Source organism: Gallinula chloropus (assembly GCF_964237585.1).
Source record: "Gallinula chloropus genome assembly, chromosome: 10".
NCBI classification, from domain to species: Eukaryota; Metazoa; Chordata; class Aves; order Gruiformes; family Rallidae; genus Gallinula; species Gallinula chloropus.
The window spans coordinates 13145194-13164379 of record NC_140095.1 but is presented as its reverse complement, the minus strand read 5'-3'; positions in this window follow the sequence as shown (position 1 = coordinate 13164379).

Genomic DNA, 19186 nt, shown 5'->3' with positions numbered 1-19186 from the left:
CAGGTGCTGAATGCCCTCTTTCCTCAAATTTCTTTGTATTTTAAAGCAAGCAAGAAGTCTTGTAACATTGTAAGTGAGCATTAAGTTAAAGAGTGGTTCCGTTTTTTGTGGGGTTTTTTTTCCCACAGAGTAAAATTTCCTCGGGCGTCATTTGGGGCAGCTAAGGAGGATGTAGTTTGTACAGGATACAGCTTTAAGCCCATTTTTAAAAAGAAAAAAACCCCACAAAACAACAGAGAAAGAAAAAAAAGAGGGGCATTTGGTTTTGATTCACAAATGCATGAAAAACTTCATTTTCAGCTCTGAGACTGGGCTCAATTTTACTTCTGTCTTCTGCAAATGATATTTTACCACTGTACTGTCTCTACAGACCACTAGTCTAGCTCTTACCACTCATATGAAGATGAACAGTGGTTTTTGTTTTTTTTTTTTTTGAAGGCCCATTATGTGGCTTTTCTGTGTTTGCCAGAGTACATAAGTGTCAAATCTGTGTAATCACAAAAATATAATTTTTGAGACTTAAAATTCTAAGGGTTGACTGAAAAGTTAGTCAGGAAACTAAGTGATCCACTTACTACTTTTTGCTTTGCCTAACCACAGAAACCAACAAGATGCTTCTAAAGAAAAGTGTCATTAGGAAGCTGAGCTGACTGAAGTGAAATTCAATCTTTTTAAATGCAGATCTTGCATGGCCTTGTTTGATTTTACCATCTCTCCCTCCTCTTACAGGAAAGGAGGGGGGAATATATTTGAAATATTTAAATAATGGTGTATTAAAAGTATTGGAATAGATTATTCCTGGACAATTCCTATTTTAACTAGGAAACTGTACAATTAAAACAAAAGTCTGGCTAGCCTAATTTTAGACTAGGAGAAACTATATTATTTGACTTCAGTGATATTGAAAGGAGTGATAGTTAGGGAGACAGTTTATTTGGTTACTTCCTCTTTATCTCAGTTTTATTTTTGTGTGTGTGTGTAATGTTTTAATAAACTTTTTTGCAATTTAACATGTCAAGTGAATCAGTCACTTAAGATCAAGAAAGATGCCACCAAATGCTAAGGGCTGAACTTTCATGGTTAGTTATACCCCTTTGTGCTCTGGGGTAAATGAACACCAGTTGAGGGAAAACACTATTAGAAAATGCTAATGTGTTTCCTTTAAGAAGTCATAAAACCCAAACCAAAATAAAACAAACTCCTCAAAAAATTCCATAGCAGTGAATTAATTCTCCCATTCTAACAGTGATTAAGTTATTAGAAACAGGTTTTAGCTGTTGGCTAACATACTTTCCAGTCACTTCCAATCAAAGAGTGGTTTTTAAAAAACAAGATTGGTTGCTTTTTAAAAACCAAGATATTAAGTGAAAGCAATCCTTTAAAAATCAATCAATCAAACAAACCCACCCACAACTTCATGCTCCCCAGTGCTAATGTACCAGATGCTCATTACTACTGAAAAAATCACCTGTTTGAAACTCATTTCAAAGGTCATTAGAAACTCTGAGAGGAAATGGAAATTGTATTAGGTGGAAATTTTTTGTCGTTGTAATAAATAAAGGTAAAGATTGAGTAGAATATTGAAGAGAAACTTGCATTAAGATATTGGTGTGGAATCAAAAGAACAGCAACAGAACTCATATATTTAAATTATCCAGTTAAGATCAAACACATCATATATATATTAAAAACAGTCTGAGGAAAACTGTAATATATGTATCGTTCTATGATGAATCATTACCTGATTTTTAAGGACACACCCTCCCCCCCTTTCCCCCATACACATACACACACACTGGACTGGAATGTGGAATATCAGTGTCCTGGTTATGGCTGGGATGGAGTTAATTTTCTTACTAATAATGGGACTAGCACTGTGTTTTGGACTTAGGATGAAAAATTTTTTGATCACACACTGATGTTTTGTTTTTGCTAAGCAATGTTTATACCAAGTCAAAGATTTTCAGCATCTTATACTGCCTTGCCAGTGAGAAACTGGGAGGGAACACAGCCAGGACAGCTGACCCAAACTGGACAAAGGGATATTCCATGCCATATGATGTCATGCTCAGTGTATAACTTCGAAGAAGCTGGCCAAGGGTTTAGACCGTGGCTTGGAAATTAGCTGGGCATTGGTGGTCTGCAGGTCATGAGCAATTATGCTGTGTTTTGTGTATTCTATTATTATTATCATCTTCTTTTTCTGTCCTATTAAACTACCTTTATCTCAACCCACAAGTTTTACCTTTTTTTCCTCTTAATCTCTCCCCATCCTACCTGGGCAGGGGAGAGTGAGCAAACATCCATGTGGTCGTTTTAGCTGCCACTGGGTTAAACCACAACAATCAGAAAGTGGGTAAAAACAACACACCGATTGTATTTTTGGTTTGGTTTGTTGTTGTTGTTGTTATTCAACACGTTATTTGTTGGTATTGCAAAAGGAGAGGCAGGAAGTGGAACTTCCCACTAGATGACACTATGGCACTACTTTATTCACAGAGCAGCATCTAACAGAACAAGGGCACATTGAGAACAAATATCACGTGAAGCTACCTGAAAAAAAACCCTCATCAGGTGTTACCTTACCAGCAGGTGCTCTAACTACCTGATTTTTGTGCCAGCCTTAAAAGACCACGTGGATTTCTGCAATCTTTAAGCGCTCTTCTATTGGGAACAGGAATAAGAGGATGGCAATGCCTTTTTGAAAGCCTTGCTTTCTTGGAACAAAGTTTTTAAGATGGGAAAAAAATGTGCTAAAATGCTTACCTGAGCAACTCCTGAATTGTAGTGCTCTGTGATACGAGCTGTGTTAATAGAGACCATTTGAGGAAAAGGAAGTAATTGTTTGGCTGCCTCTTATAGGAGGCTTGATTTGTGACTGCTGAATAAGTGTCTAGGAGTATTCTCTAATGTAATCCTAGCTGTTAATGAATTCAGGGTCATTTTCCAGTTCTAGAGTTTCATATGGGATTCTGAAGTCATTAGAATTTCACAAATTATTTTGGTCTGTTAGAAGTTGCTACAATATGTTCTAAGCACTTTACAAGAATGGGGAAGTTGGGATAAATGGTATAATTCAGTCTAGTCTACAGTCCAAATCAGAGCACATCTGTTTGAATAACATAATTTATAGTCTTTGTGACCTGTGTGGTTTTCAGCTCCAGTTTTCATGGCTTATCTTTTTTGACTTTTTTTTTTCTTTTCTCAGCTCTTACTAGCTTGGCTTTTATCTACTAGTGCATACGGTCGATTTTGGTAAGTGTGATTTTGAAGGTTTTATGAAAGTGTTGTAAACTGACTGCACTAAGGGGCGTAGGGTCAAAGGAATTATACATGTGATTACAGACTGAATTGTAGTAAGAAATGAATGCAGTATCTTTGAAATGTGCTGAACATTTTTGCTACTTAATGCAGTTTTCAACTAACACGCATGAGACAACGTATATGTGACTTAATTAGCTGAAGAAATGGGTTCATATCATTCTATTAATGTAACAGAAATGCTGCAAACTGCAGAAGAAAATGTTGTTAGATATTCTATGATAAACCAATGAAATACATCATGTAGTCCCTATACAAGCCTATAAAAATACCTCTATGCCACACAAAACCGGGGTTATTTTACTCATATATTTTAAAATATTTAAAATTAATATAAAATTTAATCTACTATCCATGAAGGTTGAAAAAACCTCCAAACCATCCAACCAGAATTCTACTTGAGAGAATTCCACCCCCCAACACAGCATGTTTTGCTGTATCATGGCTACAGAACATTCTGAGACAATCACTCTGTGTTTGGTGAGTGGTTCCCAGTACAAGCTACACTTTCAGGTTTCTCTCTTTCCTTTCCTGCCCAGTTGCAGTTGCGTGTTCTAGACTACGTTGTCATTCTCTGCAAAGCTTTTAAAATTTGTAAGTTCACTGTACTTAATAGAAACATATGCAAAATGACTTAAAAGTTATTAAATAATGTTGTTATAAGAATGGCAGAGTTCTAGAGGAGTTTGAAATTTTGCAAAGTACTGCACATAGTAGAGTGTTTTGCTGCTCCAGTAGAAAAGGAAAACAAGGTAGATTAGGCAAAGGATATTAAGTTTCCTACAACATATTGGAGTGGCAAGTTTCTTCTTCAATAGGAATACTAAAAGAATCTTCTCCATTTAAGACAATAAAGAACATTTAGGTGCTTGGATACAATTCTGGTCACACTGCACTCTTGCACCTGAGAGCAGAATGTAGCATAAACTGGCTAACTCTTCTCCACAAGTGATTGGGGTTTTATAACTGAGTCGCATCTGTAAGATGCAGCAAACAAACAGTTGCAAAAGATTGCAACAGGTAGTATGAGAAGTGTGATTCTTGGTTTTTTTGTTGCCCTTGATTTTCTCAGTTTTCTCAGTGTTTTGTGAATGACACTGTGTACTAATTAGTCAGGTATCTAGAGAACCTAAACTGAAAGTGAAGTCAATAAATCTTTAGCTATATCCCTTGTTTTCTTTTAAATAAAACAAATATCTTTTTTCTTTCTTTCCTCAGAGCTTTTATTTTTGCAGAGCTGTAATCAGTAGTTGGTTTGCCACACTTGAAGATAACTCCCAGACCCTTTGATTTAATAGCAATTTTTATGGGGGGTGAAGGGAAAAAAGCACCTTCATTATTGACAGAATCAAAGGCAAACTTAAGGTTTTGGATAGTTCAAATGTGTAGCTCAGCTTCACTCTTTCTGTGTCATCTGTACCTCACATGACAAGTTAGGCTAATTAAGACCTTTCCATTCTCCAAGAGTAAGATGAAGACTCGAGTAGCAGGTTAGATGTTGGCAGTGACATTGCTTAGTGAATTCTCACCAACAATCCTCCGGAAATATCTTTGCTACTCCATGTGAGGTAATTAATTGTATGGAAGCACCTCATCATTTAGAAACAGAACTGAAGAGTGTAGGACACTAGTGACTCAAGTGGTTTATACTAATCTGACCTGGGCCACTGGATTGCTGCTGTTTTCCTTTTCCTGCAGCTCTGTGTTCCCGTTTCCTTACAAGAGCACTGTTCCCTATCTGACCTCTTGATAAGACAATCAAAGGTAAAAAATGACAGGAAATTAAGGCTGTAGCTCTCTAGCAGCCTAAGGCGATCTAACTGCTGGCTGCCTTGTTGCTATCTCTTGCCTTTGGCCAAACCCTTTCCTGACTCCCATGGGTTGCTGAGCCATTTCAGTGCACTGAGTTGGCAGAAAACTAATAGAACAAAAGTGAATAGTTTTTTTCTGCTGATTTAATGTACTGAAACAGCTCATTTTTTCCAAACTGTGTGTTGGAAGAATTGCTTGCTGTGTGGATGTCCTGTTCAACGCCCAGTTTTCTGCCTGTCCTGAGTTCTTCACAGAGACTGTACATGGGAGATTAGCAAAATGGATGACAGACTACTGAGGTGCTTTATCTTAAACAGCCTTATTTCCATCTTTTGTCAATCATAGGGGTGCCCGGCATCATACCAGCAGTAAATGTGTAGGGGAAAAAAAGAGATCAGAATTAGAAAGAGGAATCATTGCCTTAGTAAATCCCAAAACCTTCTAGTAACCATTGGATTAGGGATTTTATGATTAGGAGTTGTATCTGAAGTAGCCATCTTTAGATAAAGAGAATACGTGATCTGAGTGTAGACTGAAAGCTTGTATGCCCAAAAGCAAAACCTTCCCAGAAGCCTTCTAATGATTAGACCCTCATTTTATACCATTCCTGACTTATGTTTTTAACCTCGCATGCTGGTCATATAGGTATATGTAACTGCCTTCCTTAAATCGTGAGAAACAGAGCAACCAAGGATGCATTGTATTTATTTTTTCAGTTGGGAAAAAATAAATAAATAGAAGGGTTTAACAAAGCCAATCCAGTTAGTTTGCTACAGGAGACATTAACTAGAAGTTCATACTGTGGCAAGATTCTGTTGACACCTCACCTCATGTAGTTATCTTGCATGATCAAGAAAATTTCTATACGGAAGACCTCCTTCTTAGGGGTGAACTTTAAAAGCACACAAAGATGAAAGGTTCAGAATTTATCAAATAGGGGAAAAGCCATCATTTATAATAACTAGGGTGGCAATAAAGAAACATAATAATGGCTTCAATGAAATGGAGAACATTAATCTTTTTAGGTGAAACTTGTTTAAAATTTCGAGCTGTGTGAAAGGATGATACCTCTAATTGAATTGCCACTTTGTGCAAGTGGGGAGACAAAGACACCTGTGTTTTGTTAACAGAGAGTAGTAATTGGCATCCAGCTGTTAAGATACAGTGTCTTGCCATCATCCCTTTTCCTCTTTGTTAATTCCAGAAGATTTTACACACTGCACTGACTGCTGCTTGGAAAGACCAGTATTAGTAACTGTAGCAAAATTTTCTAGTCCTGCATTTGCTTAACCTCCCTCTTCTAAAAAATAAAACAACCCACCCAAAACCTCATCTGAAAATGTCCCTATTGACTGAAACAAGGAAGAAAAATGTGAAAATAGTAATGAAGGCTGAAGTTAAACAGATTTGTTGTTTTTCCAATAAATATAAACAAACATTTTTTTTTTTAAAGTATAATAAGAGCAATAAAAAATCCCGTCATTCTCTGCCAATTACCATTTCAGGCTGTGATCCTGTCAGATTTCATAAGCTCCAATCTCCAGTACTCCCAGGCTATGTTGGTATTGATCTCCCTTTAGTCAATGCTTTATAATGGTTTAGGGCATAAGGTCACCCAAGGCGCTACCTTTCACCTAATGCTGAGGTCCCACTTTGGTCTTTAACAATTTCAGGCCTGCAGTCTGTAAATAATGTAGGAAAGGATCTTGTTTCACAGTATTCTATTGGTATGTTAACACTGCCTTGGAACTCTTATAAAAGGATGGCATGTCAGGTGCACCTCCAAATGTTCCAGATATGATGGTTCTTGCCAGTCAGGCATCCCCTCTTGGGATGAGCAAATCTCAGTTTAACTGTTAATGTTTTCTTTGTTTCTGAAAAATCCACAAGTAGTTTCAGCTAAAGGAGAAAATCTGGATATGCTGCCAAAACACTTGAGTAAATGGGATATAAAAGCAGTCACAGCTGGTTGCATTTTGGTTGTAATTTGAAAAGTAATTAAAGAGTTGCATGGTGTCAGAGAAATAGTTGGTTTTGCTTTTTGGAGAAAATGTTATGTTTATATGTAACACAAATACTATGATTAAAACCTTCACAGTTCAATGCTAAGACAAACTGCATTTCACTCATAAGGAGAAGCTTATGGCTAAAATGCTGGAGAGGGGCTTAAAAGATCTTCCAGATCTGTGGTAGTTTATTTCTGTCCTAATACTTGCATTGTTTATAATTCAGAACTTTGCCTTAGTTTTCTTTCTACAGAATACTCACTATCTTCTTTCATTTTGTCTACTTAGACTGCAGGCTGTTTGGAATGGAGACTTCTTATTGTTTTACTAAATACATATATCATGCCTGGCACAATCAGAGCTAATGTGATTTGGGTAAGTAGATATATATTTAATGCTATTGTTTAAAAAAAAAAAATAATTATAAAGTGCTGCTGTTGAATTGGAGTGCTTCCACTTAAGGTTACTTTTATGTCTGGTTGTAGAGAGAATGTTTCACAGTGAAAGCCATAAATTTTCATTAACAAAACCAACTAAATTTGCCACAGGCTTCTAACTTCAGCTCATGACATGTCTTTGAAAGTAAAGTATCTCAGTTATTTGTTATTTGTGAAGGCTGAACTGCAAAATCCATATGTGCTTGAGAAATTATGTAGGAATGATGGATCCCAAAATAACAAAGAGGAAAGAAAGGAAAGACAGCAAAATTTCACCCAGAACAGACTGGATGTGAGAGAGGATTTTGAACATATTTCAACTGTTTATATTTGTGCATTTGTAGAGGACCAGGACTGTATGATAACAGAAGAAAGCTCTAATCTTTCCTTATATGACTGATTTGCTATGTTTTACCACCATAATGTTTGTATGTTATAAAACCCCATTAAAGAAAAAACAGTTTGTTTCTGAATGTGAGTGTTACCACAATGTTAGCATAAAATCAGCTATTTTTTTTCCCCACGTTAGTCTCTGGTTAGTGGAGATACAAAAAATAATGGAACTATGGATCTAGGTGGCAAGTTAACTATTTTTAAACTCAGATCTCTTTTCATTTGAGTATGACTCTCTGTGGAGCATCCTAATTTTAGGTCAGAATCAGAGCAGTGACCTGTTTGATTTCTGATTTTACTCAGTAAAGTTTTACTTCTAGAGCAGCTCTGAAACGCACCAAGTACAGAGTTCCAAAGCAAAATACTTGCTTGGTGGCTGAAGCATCTCTGAAATTTATTAAAACCAGTCTTGTGATACACTGGAGGTAGTGCCTATAGCTGAACTTTGGGCTTCAGAGTACTCTGTTCTCAGTTCATCTTTCTGTATCTGTTTTCTTCCTTTATGTTCCCTAAGTGAGCAGAGTTGAGGGTGTCATGATCACATTGTTTTCTTAGCAAAAAAATTTATTGCTTCATGGAGATGAACTTCACTGGCATTAATTAAATATATGAAAGGAAACAAAAACACATAATGTGACCAAGTGATTTTAGATCATGCCTGTCAAAGCTTCAATCTCTGCAGTTAGGATAAGAAATCGATAGGAAATCTGAATCTCTGTGAAGAAACAGTAATTTATGCTCATGAACAGGAGAGAAGCAGCAGAAAGCCGGTAAGAATTTACTTTTGGAAGTTTCCTTAGGATAGGGACCTTCTTCATCTTCATAGTTGTTCATGCAAAATTACAGAAAACCCTTACTGCCAGGGCAGATGTGGAGCACATAGATGTAGTAGTGGAAAAGTGGAATGTGATCAAATATACCATGTACTGAGGTGGAATTAGGGCTGATGACCAACTGCAAGAAGCAAAAAATCCTCAGATGTTTTCCTGCACATTATATCCAAGTCAGTGCAGTAGCTCACAACCTCTAAAAGGGCAATGTCACTTCTTACTCCTTTTTCCCCTTCATTTGCAGCAGCCTGCTCCTCCCTTCATCTTCCTTCTGTTAGCTCTGGTAGTCATCTGATCAAGTAAGTAGATAACTACCCATCCCCTCACCTGTAAAAAAACCCTAACAAAACGAACAACAACCCTCAGTATTTTTCTACTAGTTTGGAGAGTTGAATGAACCCACTGAGGGTCAAATGGATGGCAGAGTCAGTGCAAGGATGAAAACACATAACTGGGAGAGGGTCCTTTTCTCTCCATGGGAAATTACAAATCACTTCAGTTTCAGGGCAGGAATTTTTGTTATTAAATTAAAAACCTAAGTGCAATATTTTTTATTTTATAGTAACTCTGTCCTTTCACAATTAAAAAAAACCACCAACCCAATCTTTTTAATTTTCCCATGTGCATTATTTTTAAAACATGTCAAATATTAATTAGTGGAAATTTTTATTTTTCTTCCCTGTTTTTGGAAGACTATCAATACAGTAATCTAATCAGCTTGAGAAGGCAGTGTTCTGTAGGTGGCACTCAACAATATAGTTAACTTTAGCATATGCTTAATTTCATTGTTCTGAGGCAGAATTTGACCCTTAATTACACAAAAGATAAGGCATCTGAAGAAATTCCATGTTCCCAGTTTTTTGATCTGTGTTCATTCTGCTTAGCTGGTTAGACCTGTTAATGAACAGTCTGATTTGCATATCACTGTCTACACAGACATGTTTTTTTCCTCTGACTCTGATAGTTTCCTATCTGCTGTACTGCAGAACTTGATGAAAATTCAGCTGCTGTGAGAAACATGTGGCACCAACACTCTGCTGTGACTCAATAGCTGGCAGGTAGCCCCACGCGTTTGCTGAGTAAGCTGTTATTCCTGAGTTTGCAATTCAATGGCTTATATTTTGTTGGAAAAATTAATATAGTGATGTGATATTTTTTGTGGCTTCTTTCAACTCCTACCTATAATCTTTCAGTTCCTTTACTCCCAGCCTAGTACTAGAATTTAAAAGCAGTGATCTCTTTGTCAGTACCTGAGAATCTCTCCTACACCTGTTTCTCCAAGGTATTTCTGACTAATATACTGAATTATAAAGATTTTTTTAAAAGAGGTTAAGAGGAAATATTAGGAATTAGGAACTATGCCTTTATAGAAGTAGTAATTTTTGCTCAACTGAATTTTGTCTCTCAAAATTCCCAATCTTTTAGCCTTAAAAAGGGTGATATCTTTTTTGTAGTACTTGCAGAAACACTATATTGTAAAATAGGAATTAAAACCATAATTTTACAAGTTTTTACATTATTGCTTATCCTGATGCATTCAATTTTTATCTAAATTTTGAAATGTAATGAGGGATGGGATTATTTTAAAAAGAGCCCAGCCTGCTGTTACCTCCACATTTTCAAAGAAACTTTGGAAACCCAACCTATGAAACCTTATTTTAATATAGTTCTGAGTATACAGTTCATTACTGCCACTAAGACACTCAGGTTTAGGTTGACTTAAATGTCAGAAAATATTATTCAGGTGTGGAAGACACCAAAGATCACAGCTAACTGACATATTGAATCTTAATTAGCAAAGAGACCATCTAAAACTCAGAAGCTTCTATGAACTAAGAAAACAACCCTGACATTCTCTGTTCGGCGCTGGGTATTTGTTGCTGACTTTGATCTCCAGTGATAATCTCTAAAGAGTTGTGATTCTGGCTCGTTTAAAAATCGGTTGTACTTTCAAACTTTGTCTGTTAAGTCATTATTACCAAATAACTCTGGAGGGACTAGAACCTCATAAAAGGCACTTTATTTCCCATTATGAGAGTTAGAGTATAGGCAGCAACATTACATAAACCAAAGCTTGTTTCTTCTCTTCATCTCACTTTACTTAGTGTTAAATATATTCTGTGCATTGAAACTGTACCCTGGGGGTTTTTTAAACAATCAACAGGTTTTGTACAGACCCCATTATGTTGAGAAAATATCACAATATTTTTAAAAGATGTAAGAAACAAATAGTTGTGAAATGGACTAATGCATTATCCTTTGCTTGAGATAAGACCGTGGTCCACATCATAGTTAATGGAAACTGGAGGGAAAAGGTCTTTTTCTTCTAGCTTTTCTTCTTTGGTATTTGTTCTTGGCAGAATTATTTCTAATTAGACTGTTTCTTTTCCTAATCTCAGAAGCGACACACACAGTGAGTGAACAAGCAGCTCATGCATCTGAACTGCAGCTAATAAAGTGCAGACTCTCTGGCTGAAGTTGTAGCTAAATTTAAACTTTCAAGAAGCCTATTGTCACAATTAATTATCCAATTTCCCTTTGTTATATGAAGATGTTATGGGAGCGAATCTGTGAAAGACTCTACATCAAACTTCAAATTATTTGGACTTTTATGGTAAAGTATATGAATTTACACTGTGACCTTGAAAAATACTTAAGGCACTGAGAACTTGTGTGATTTTAGGTTTTGAGGCAGCCATGTTAAATGTTATCACATACTTATGTTGCAATTTTATTGGCACCATATCACCTGTGTTATTAAAAAAATCATTGGGATACCCCAATCTGTTTCTTTCTTCCTGAAACAGTGTTATGAAAATCAAAACTGAAATCTCATGTCAGATAATTTGGAAAATATGCTTGTGTTCATATTTAAAACCAAACAAAGCAATTTGAAGCCCATTATCTCATTTCTACCTTGGATAAGTAAAACCCATTGCTGTTATTTTAAGGTGCATAGCTACTAAAATCAATGATTCAAGTTTTCATGAAGTGCTGCTGAAAAAATGCTCCAGGGAACCTTTCTGAATATTTACATAAAGACCTTGTTGGTATGCATACTGCTAAAATGTTATGTTGTGCCAGGACAAGTGTGATTTGTTGGATGCTGAAAATGATGCTAGGAGAGGATGAGATCAGCTTATGATAAAGGGGGTCAGTTAACTTTTTAGCTGGCTGTAACATACACAAGCAGATTGTTTTGTGTTGTCAGGAATGCAGGAATAGGTGTAGTAGGCTTCAGTCAGTGCTGAATTGGTATTTTAATGCAGAATGGAGCTGATAGAAGCCTGTGATTTTCAGTCTTTAGGAAGTTCTGAATTCTATGTTTTGTTTTCTTCTTACAAATACAATTTTTTTAAATGCAGCTTTGTTTAAACTGACATATTGTTGACACAAATTATCTCTGATAGCACAGCATAATTTTTTCCAATGGCTGCTTTGCTGTATAAGCCTTAATTCTGGTATATTCTGGGCACCTTCAGATATGTAACTGTATGTCTGTTCTCTGGGAAACCAAGTAATGCTATTGTCACAAAATATACAGGACATTATGAATACTGTTGGTTTTACTTCTAAGGTTTAGTAACATGGTTGCTAATAGACTTTTTATCTTGAATTATTTATAATATTCTACATTTGGACTGTTTAATGGCCATATTCCTTTATTGCCATTACTATATTCTCAACATCTGCAGGAAAACCAGGTGGGAGTGTAGATCAGATCATGACCCGACTCTGGTAGGTCTGCTTTAAAACTGGAAAAAAAAAGTTAAAATAATTAGTACATGTCCCAGAACGTGTCATTTCTTTGTGAAGTTGTGCTGTGGCATCAGTTTGACACAGGAAGGTCAGTCTCACTGTTCCTGTTATAGCTTAACTGGATTTATAGGTTAGCAGCTTCTGTCTGGGCCCAGCTCTGTATGCAAAACCTGCTGAAAAATGCTGCCCCCTAGTATTTCTCTGATATATTGTCTTGGAGTAACAGGCATGTCTTGAAGATGTTATGGTTTGAATAACTGTGGTGGAGCAGGTAGAAATAAATACTAATGATTTGTGTTTCGCTCAGCTCAGAGCAAACACAGACTGGGTACTCCAAAGGCCTCTAGAGAAGTGTAAAATAACTGTTAATGACTGTGTTAGCTTTGTTATTTGTTTTCCTGTTAACTGAATAAAAAAAAATAGATGTGTAAATCATTCTCAGCCACTTCCATTGACAGGAGGAGGGACAAGCTGAGAAGATAGCAGGAGAAGATAACTGCTGCTTGATCAGAAAATGAAATTGTGAGAGAAATGCTTTTTGTGGTTTTGTATCATCTCTGTGTCAATATTACAGCTCAATAGTTTCACTTTGTAGTGCAGGGACTCTTGGTTTTCTGTGGACTAGTCTAAGAATCAACAACCTGTTGTAGCTATGGTGAAACATGTTCTGTGGGAGTCTACACCTCCGTTGTGAAATGCTTCTGTATATGGAAAAAAGCTGAAAGCCATTATAAATATTGATATTGGAGTGTTATTAGTGGGAAGGGAGGGTTGGGAAGAGGAGTGCCTGTATGAGATAATAAGAGAGATGAGAAGAGGACAAGTACATGGAAAAGAAAGCTAGGAATAAGTTTGACAAGGACCCGACAGGTCAACTCTAAAAAAAGCCTAGAGGAAGAGTCCATGTATCTCAATAACATATGTAGTAACTCTTTAGCCTTGCTCTGTTGGTTTTAATGAAGAAAAAAAAGGAAAAAAGAAAAACCTTTGCTGGATGTGGCTGGACCCGATGGCTTAAATGATAAAGGAAGGATGAGCAAGAGGGGGATAGCAGGTGTGTTCCACAACTCTTTGGAATTTCAACATATTTTCAGCCAAATAAACAGAATCTTTTGAGTTTTAGTCTGAAAGTTAATACCCTATGTGTGATATTCTGTGCAATTAACCAGGTGTTCAAATGTTCTTCAGCAAAAGTCGTGGCTCTTATCGCCTCCTGGAGTTTCATGCTGCTGTCCTTACTGCTGGCTTCAGTTGCTGCCTAGGTTTTTGGTTTTGGGTTGTTTTTTTAATATTTTTGCCTGGCTTAGTTTTCTACCACTGGCTGAACTGAATGATCTAACCCACAGAGGGGTTAGAAATATACCCATGCCAGCATTGGTACAATGATTAATTTTCTTACATTATTAAAATAGCTGTTTGCACTTGAATTTTGTAAGAATTCCTAAACAAACATTCCAAGTCACTTTTGAACTGTGTAAGTCAGAAGTGTAATTGAGGGTGATTATCAAAGAATGTATGTCTGTATTTTTGGCTACCTGAGCTGTATGAAGGTCTCACTACAGTCCTTAGTCACACCTTTCTTAATTGCAGACAGTTGGAAACAGCTGTTAGTTTGTACAGAATTTGTAAAGAATGGACCCTTAGACATTTTCATCATCTAACAATGAGTCTTTCATGATTAAACACCAATATTTAACAGTATAGATTGCTCCCTATTGACTTTAGTCAATACCAAGATTCATTTTCTTCAAGCAGTCTGTTCTTGCTGTCAGTCATTAGTATATCTCTAGCATGCTTTCCAAACAAGATATTTGCAGGAAAGTTCTCTGTTTTATTGATGCTTAGTAGAACCAAAATGGATTTTTCTATATGTTTATCTCGGATATGTTATTGATGTGCATCATCATCGGTCCCTGTTCTATGGAAGTAAGCAGGAGAACACAATAGCGGTGGTTCAGAGAAAGCAAATGCAACAGGATTATGGGCAGTATGGTGCTGTGGTAAAGGAATGCAACTTCTTAGATTTACAGAATTTGATCTTAATTAAACCAATGACCACATTGGATTCCTGTGATCAGATTCCAGCAAATGCCATTCCATGTCACTCCACTGAAATTGATAAGTGCTTTGGGAGAGATCTTTATTTCAACTCAGCCAGATTCCACTGATTTCCCTATAACCAGTGGTTACATCAGCTATAGAGCAGCCCATGTGTGTATCTCTATTAGCTGTCTGTTGTCACTGCACTTCCTTTTCACAATGACAACAAAATGGTACAGTGCTTTTACATTGACCACATCAGTCTGCAGGGTGACAATCTTAGAAACCACAAGCGGTGAGTCAGACAACATTAGATACAATTATGCAGGTAGTATTTGGTTGGCTGTACTGAAGAAATATAGCATGCACTTGACTGGGGTTTTTTTTGGGTTCTTTAAGGCTTATATAATTTGCATAGCAGTTTTGACAAAAGAAAGTTGTTTGTAGACAGGAGGTAGCTATAGGCCAAAAACCATGGTAAAAGACACCACTTTGCTTAGATTGTGCGTTTCTACTTGAGAGGTTGAAAAATTGTTGGTCTTGTAGTCTTCAACTTCTGTTACATTTAGAAATCCATAGAACCATGGCTTTTCAAGATTTGTTTTCCTTTTATTACCTGTATTAATTTTTTATCTTGTAATTTCTGCTTTTTATTCTGTCTATATTTATAGAAGAGGTCATTCACTTGCAGTCTGTGACTGCCAATTTTTCCCTTCAAGAATAGATTATTGACCATTTTCTAGTGCCTTTAGTATTATAAAACCTTTTTTGAGTTTGCTGTTGGTGAAGGAGCCATTCAAAAATAATTTTAGTAGGGTTGGCCAAAGCCTGTAAGTCACATGCTATTTTAGCTTTTTATCTTATTGAATTCAGGAGGTGAAAGTGACATAGTAATGAAAAGTCAGAAGGGAGAGAAGTGGATCAATATATTGCTAAATTCTTATTGAAATTCTCATGCTTAGACTGTTCTGGGCGGTTTTATTTCTGCTTAACATTTGCTGAGTAAAAGTCATTGCCCTAGAGATGCAAGATTTATTGACACACAGAGATGAAAATGATTAGCTAAAAGGTTTCTGCACGAAGAGAATCAAAATCAGCTGAAACACTACAGGGTGTCTGATATACAGGGGGCTGAGCTATTTGAAATAAGTTATTAATGTTCAAAGTTAAATGCTGAACTTGTTAATTTTATACCAATTGTTTATTCTTTGCTTTCTTTGCAGAGACCCTAAAATTCTGGAAAAAAGCTATTCTATACATAGACACACGGTGCTTGTTAGTGTTCATAAAGCCATTATTATGTTTTTCATAGATTTATTTTTTAATTAAGCATGTGGTTGTTTATTTGCAGATACCAGCTTTTCAAGAATTAATTTTATGGAATATTCCTGCAGTCCTGGCACAGGTAAAGCTCTATGACAATGGATTGTGATTCCTTAGGAATCATGTTCTCTCATTTTCCATTTGATTTCATATGCCACAAACTAGGCATATTGGTATACCACATTTAGCTTTTCAAACATCTGAAAGATGTTAGCATGATTTGGCTTACAATGCATGTGAGCCTGCCAGAAGTATTAGGCAGAACTTCTGCTTTTTGGCCTACTGAAAAGCAGGTTCTGCCGTCAGACTTGACTTTCTCTTGACTTTGAGCAGAGTATAGCCAAGCCTGGAAAGTTTAATTGTCAGAGAGATCACATTGAAATACAGTGTGGTTCAGTGCTCTCAGAAATAAAATACAGAGAAAAAATAATTCTCTAACAAGGTAGCAATCAAAAGAATTTGCTAATCTTACTAATGACACTTATAATTCCAGTGTTACTACACATACAGTGATAAACTCTAGTTAAGGCCACAACTTTGCTTCCTTCAGCCAGTTGCTGAATGGACAGTCACCCTTACGTGTGGTCCTGAAGGAAATCTGTGGTGTTCAGTAAGGACACTGTTCCCACCCTAGCACGCCAGTGCAAGTGCTGCAAGGGTAGCTCTTGTGGTTGCAGAACCTGGGGTAAACACAGAAGGTGATTGAAGCCATGTTAGCGTCCTGGTGGGTCTCAGAATCTGCACTGGGTTTCAGGAAGGAGACATCTTGCTGTTCAGCTTGCCTTGACCAAAGCATAGGGCTTTGTACATCTTTCTGTTTCTCCTTATTAAATCTGGAATGTTCGAAGCAAAACCTACAAAATAAAAAAGATTAAATACAACTCACAATTCAGAGAAAATGAGATGAGAGATTACTGAACACCAGAGAAACCTGGAAGTATTGAATAATTATGTATATTGTTGCAGGAAATGTTGTATGAAATTTAATTCTAGGTTTCATGCAGGTTTTAAAGCTCTGAGCAGGTTTTATTTTCAAATAGAAATGATTAAATATAATTTTTCAATACTTTTACATGATTAATGTAACAGGCTGATCTTTCTTTGAGTACATCATAAATACCATCCACATTGGCGTGCTATATATGGAGAGTTTTATTGCTGCAGCACTTTATGAAATTATTCTTTGGGAAATTATAGATAGTCAATGAATAATTCAAGGGAAAGAATAAAACAAAATCTAATAAACTCTGCGTATGATTGAACTTTGACATTATTACAGTAATGTGTATATACAAACCTCACTGTTATGCTGGAAAAATGATTCAAGTAGAGCTTGATTTTTATAAGAAGAGATGTTTTCACATTTGACTTGTCTGAGAAGAAAAGTGACAATTATTAACTAATTGGTAACCCAAACACCAATCATACTTTTTTGTTTCCAGAGAAGTAAAGAGCAAAAAAGATAAAAGATAAATTGTTGAGGAAATACTGGATTTTTGCCAGGGATTCCAATTATTGTAACCATTTCTGTGAGTCTGAAAATACTCCTGTAAATCAGAAAATAAAAAAGCCTTTAGGAAAGGCACATTTACAGGTTTATAGCAAAATTTCTGTGCTAGGTGCAAAGAAGTCAGAGCAACAGGCATGGCAGCAGGGACAGAATGGCCTACCTGGAATGAGAAAATCAGTAGTATCACTACTAAAAGCAACTGTAGTGTTTTCTCCCTTTTCTACTTTGGAGAAAGTAAAGGTGTGAGGCAAAGGTGGTTAAGACAGGTAGGCAATGGGAAGAACAGTGTGGTTTTGAATGAGCTGGGAAAAAAAGAGGGGCAAGTAGTGAGAGCCTGCAGAGCTATCATATTTGTGTTTTGTGTACAGCTGGAACACTCTGTTTTCTGCCTGTACTATATTTCTGGGCTGTGAAAAATAGTTCATAAGCCCTCTTGTGCCTGCTTTAGGCTGGTATGGTAGAGTCTCTGTCACTAACATCTTGAGTTACTCCTTACAGGAGCGTTGAGTAACTAGAAAGGGCACAGAAGCATATGCCCAAAAGCTTAGGAAACGCTTTCACACCTTTGTCCAACCACACGAAAAGGGAGCAGGGCAAGAGAAGGGCATTTCCTCCAAGCACCAGACTCCTGCTTTGAACTGCCCTCAGGATTTTGTGCGTTCTCCCTCCGAACCGCACTGGTGTCCTTTGAAGAATGACCTTGCAGTTTAGTATAGAGGTGATTTGAATGTCTGTAGCATCTTCATGTTATATAAACTTTGACTTCGGAGATGGTTTTAGGCAAAAAGCTCTATAATTTCAATGGTTTTTGAGCCTGTATTTCAAACAGCTACAGCAGATTTAGACTCTCTGTGTTTAAAAAAATAAAGTTCTATGGCTCACCTCCCAGCTATTTTCTACAAATATAGCAAATTTTTCTATTTTATTTGGTATATAACATGGCACCACTTCTTCAGTGGCTGTGAATCAAAGTAAAGCCACTGATTTTAGTAGGAGTATATGAATTTACTCCCACTTGTGATTTTGTGATTAACTTCAGTGGTCCCAGAGCAGTTTAAGTTACCTGGTTGTCTAATCCACTGATTTCAGGGAAGCTGTCCAATTTACTCCAGGTGAAGAGCTGACTACAGCCTAGTACTATTTCTTTCAAATTTGTTTAAAAAAAAAAAAAAAGGATCACAAGAAACAGAAGAAAAGAAAAATTATGAGCTTGACATGTTGATGATTATCATGGAGTTTCTTTAAGATGAAGTGATCTTTAGGTTTAGAACTGAGTCTTACTTTCTCCTTACTGTAGATCCCAAGCTCTTAAATTTGTCCCTAATTTGAAGTAAGTGAACAATCTGACTGAAGCTGTGTTGTGCCATAGTACTGTGATGCTGTTAAAGTCACTCCACTGAAGATAAGTTGACACAGTACTATAAAACAAATATAAATGAAAGTAGGAACAAGCCTTTTTCTCTTTGTGTTTCCTTTTACTAGAAAAATTAAAAAGGGAATGGTGAAGAATCAGGTAATTAGTGTTCTCATTTCTCTGAGAAAGTCGAATACTTTTTTGGAATTGCCTCCTGGTTTGTCACAAAACTTACATTTTTTCAGTTTAGTTTGTTTCCTTTACTAATCACAGATTCACAAATATGGAAATCTGTAAGTATGTGGGAATTCAGGTGCACTATTTTTTGTTCTTTCCTCTGTTAAGTTTGAGGATCTACATGTTGATGGATTTCTTTGAATTAATGTTTATTTCAGTAAAAT